Genomic DNA, 3995 nt, shown 5'->3' with positions numbered 1-3995 from the left:
AGAGAGATGGAGACAGAATCCGAAGCAGGCTGCAGGCTCCGAGCTGTCAGCATAGAGCCTGACGCGGGGCTCAAACTCACAAGCAGTGAGACCATGACCTGGGCCGAAGTCAGACACTTAACTGACTGAGCCACCCAGGCGCCCCTATTATTCATGATTTTAAAAGTTCACTGTGGCTGTTGAAGGGAGACGTGAGTGGGAGTGGGGAGACAGTTGGGAGGTAGGCGCAAGAGGTGAGGGTCAGAGACACTGGTGGTTTGGATAGGGTGTTGATGAAAATGAGAAGGAATGGATGGTTTGGGTCTGCTTTAGAGGCAAGGGCGACAGTACAGACTGAATGTGGAAGGTGAAGGTAAGAAAATGATCAAAGACAAGCCCTAGAATATTTGTCTTGATGTTGGACGGTGGTGTTTTCTACCGAGAAGGAAAAAGAGGGGGAGGAACAAGTATATGATAGAAAATCAATTTTTATTTCAGCCATATTAAGTCTGCAGTGCCTCCCAGACTACCTAATGAAGGCACTGAGAATAGGAGTTAAATCTTTCGGGAGATGTGAACACCAGAGACATAGTTTGGGTATTACCAGTACATGGGATTGGAGATGACCTCAGAGAGCATAGATAGAAAAGAACAGGGTGCTCAAGACCCAGCGTCTTGGGGCAGTCTACATTAGTGGTCGAGCGAGGGAGGGAGAGCCAGGGAAGAAGATGGAAAAACAATAGCCAGTGAAGTATGAGAAAATCAGGAGAGTATGGTGTCCAGAGAACAAGCGAAAAAAAGGGAGTAGGTCAACATAGTTAGCTACCACCAGGTGTCTCAGTACGATGTGGAGAGAATAGTGACCAGGGTGTTAGGCAACATCACTAGGTCAAATGGAGAAGGGTGTCTGCACCAAAACAAAGCAACTGAAGTTTGAGTCCAACGCTGTGAATATCCTACAGTACTGTATAAACTTAATATCTCTCCAAATTATATGAAGCATCTTTTCACTATTTGTAGCTCGTATCTTTTCTTATTTCTATAACTAAATGACCTAAACAGGTCCCTAAATGTTTCCACCCTTATGAACACATGTTGAATACATTGAAAACTGGCTTCAGCGATATCCATTGACTTTCTTGTTCCTCCCTACATTATCATACTTTATGCGAAACCAAGGGTATTCAGTGCAGAACAAGAGGTAGAATTAAAATAAATTAACATCTGCCCTTGGTGGAAAACATTTTTCTGAAAAGAACTTTGAAATCATTGGCGAAAATAAACTTTGGTGATTATTTCTGGGTTTCAATGATTCAAATGATACGTTGTCCCCATTTTACTATAGAAAAACAGTGTCAGCTTTGTGTAGACTTGTAAGTGAATTGCAGTGATGGAAAAGGGTCCTGTGTGTCCCACCCCAAAATTCTTTTTTTATGAGTTTTTTAATGTTCACTTGTTTTTGAGAGACATAGAGAGAGTGCAAGCAGGGGAGGGGCAGAGAGAGAGGGAGACACAGAATCGGAAGCAGGCTCCAGGCTCTGAGCTGTCAGCCCAGAGCCCGACGCGGGGGCCCGAACCCACAAACTGAGAGATCATGACCTGAGCTGAAGTCGGACGCTCAACCGACTGAGCCACCCAGGCACCCCCAGCCCAAAATTATTACTTTTTCTATTTCTACTTAGAGATTGTCTTCAAGTATAGGACAATCTCCACATTGGAAGCCCGTGAAATTTCCATTTGTGGAGCCCCTAAATTGAGTTGCTATTGGTAGCTGTCTTTCTGTCCTCTGATCACAAGGAGATATGCAGGATGAAATGGGTGAAGGGGGTCAAAAAGTACACATTTCTAGTGATAAAATTAGTCCTGGGGAGCAAAATTGGATTGTGTGTTTGGAAGGTGCTAAGAGGGCAAACCTGAAAGGTTCTCATTACAAGAAAAAAAATCATGTTAACTGTATGTAGTGATGGATGTTAACTAAATTTATCACAGTGATCATATCACTACATGTACATACATGGAATCATGTACACTTGAAACTGTCACGTAAACTTGAAACTTGAAAAGTATTTAGGCACGGAATGAAAGACAAGAAGACATTCAGGCCATTACTTGGCTCTGAGAGAGAGTCCAGTCTTGAGCTGTTACTGTTTGTGTGACCATTGAAATCTCCACCCTGCAGCTATATTCCCAGGTGCCCAGTCTAGTCCTCTGCTAACAGCAGCTATGACATCTATACCCCCTTTTTCAGCGGTGAGAGACAGGAACAAAATCTCCTTTTACCATAATTGATATTCACACAGAGCCACCAAATTTGAGCAGGAACATAAGAAAGAGACAAAAATTCAGTTGGAGATGGAAAAGTAAAAGTTATTTAATAGAGCTCTTCTTGTAGGAAATAATTTTAAAAATGGGACGCCTGGCGAAGACATTAATTAGAACATTTTCCGAAGTTATTCTTCGTGGCTGTGGATAGGGAGCCGTTTTTTTTTTTTTTTTTTTTTTTTTTTTTTTTAATCACACTTCTTTGGAAAGCTTACTCTAAAAGCAGCCTTTAACTTTCTATGATGCTTTCAAGTCACATCAGTGGGTAAGGAAGTATGGGATAAAATCGGGTGTATCCTGCGTTTCCTCTAATGGTATTCTCTAACACTAGAAATTCCACATAACTGATATTTCTAACAGAGGCCTTGAAGGAAGACAAGATCCCAACGACAAAAATAGTAATACTTCCGGGGCCCCTGGGTGGCTCAGTCGGTTAGGCATCCAACTCTTAATTTTAGCTCAGGTCATGATCTTGCGTTTTGTGAGACGGAGCTTGGGCTCTGCCCTAACAGCACGGAGCCTGCTTGGGATTCTTGCTCTCCCTCTCTCTCTCTCTCTCTGCCCCCCCTCCTTGCACCCTCTTTCTCAACTAACATTTCATTAAAAATAAAAAAAAAAAATGAAGATGAACTCTGTAGAAAGATTCCTGATGGATTTATTTCATTTTACCCTGCTTGTTCGAAAAACTAGCAATCAGGAGTTGGAGGACGTGAGGCACGGCTCTCTGGTAGTTAAGTGTGTGATCCTGGGAAGGTCTCTGTACCTCAGTCTTCTCATCTGCAAAATGCAGGGCTTGGATTAAAGAAGCTTACAGCTCTAACATTCTGAGATCCTGTATTAACCACAGCATATGACTGATCAGAGCAATCTACGTGAGTACTGGGCCAGCACAATTCTCTTCCTCCACATGCTCTGGGGCACAGCAATTCCAGTCACACTGCCTAATGTAGTCTAGTTCTGCTTTAAAGTGGAGGCTGGTTAAATTATTCATGTGAATGCTCTTTGGAAAATTATAGACCTCTTTGAGTTTATCCTGTGTTTCCCACTAGACTATCAGTGTCTGAAAGACATTACTTTCTCTGTTATTCCCTATTCAGTGATCAAGTATCAATTAAGTATTTAATGTACATCGAGGAGCCAAGAGACAATTAGAAACACATAATGCAAATTTGGTTCATGAAGCGTTGATAAAGAAGAAGACGTGAAAAACAGCCAAGAGGAAACAACTAAAAATCAGCAAAAAGCTGACTTTAAGGACTTTAAGTAACGGACTTTAAGGATTACACAGGCATGTAGTTAAAGTGCAAATGAGAGCAAATGTTTGTTCTATCCATGCTTCGTGCTGTGAGGAGGAAATGTGAAAAATAAAAATGACTCTTCTTGGCTACCTCTTCTTCAGTGCTCTTAATTATGAGAGTCTGTGCATGTGTGACTTTCCAACCATTTCACGGGCATGAGTTTCTAAAATAATAAATGGAATTTCTTAAGGGCAAGGGTCATTTGTGTGTGTGTGAGAGAGTAATAAGTTGAAAGCAGTGAATCTCATTTTTCTACATAACTTACGGAAAAATCATTTTCCTTAATTTGGAATGAAAACCAAGGTTAAGTGAAATTTCTTAAAAGAGCTGAGAGGAACATTTTTGAGTGTGGAAAGGAAGGTGATTTGGGACAGAAAAAGCCTGAAGATAGGGAGG

General features: G+C 41.5%; 1 long non-coding RNA gene across 1 annotated transcript; it reads left to right on the top strand.

Annotated features, from left to right (window-relative positions):
* Window positions 1-2552: 2552 nt before the first annotated feature.
* Window positions 2553-3788, top strand: LOC125933688 (uncharacterized). Its single transcript, XR_007461069.1, has 2 exons — window positions 2553-3173; window positions 3399-3788. It is a non-coding gene; the product is annotated as an uncharacterized LOC125933688 (long non-coding RNA).
* The last annotated feature ends 207 nt before the right edge of the window (window positions 3789-3995 follow it).

Source organism: Panthera uncia (genome assembly GCF_023721935.1).
Source record: "Panthera uncia isolate 11264 chromosome A1 unlocalized genomic scaffold, Puncia_PCG_1.0 HiC_scaffold_16, whole genome shotgun sequence".
Classification (NCBI taxonomy): Eukaryota; Metazoa; Chordata; class Mammalia; order Carnivora; family Felidae; genus Panthera; species Panthera uncia.
The sequence above is the reverse complement of the archived record's forward strand: the minus strand, read 5'-3'. Positions and strand labels throughout refer to the sequence as shown.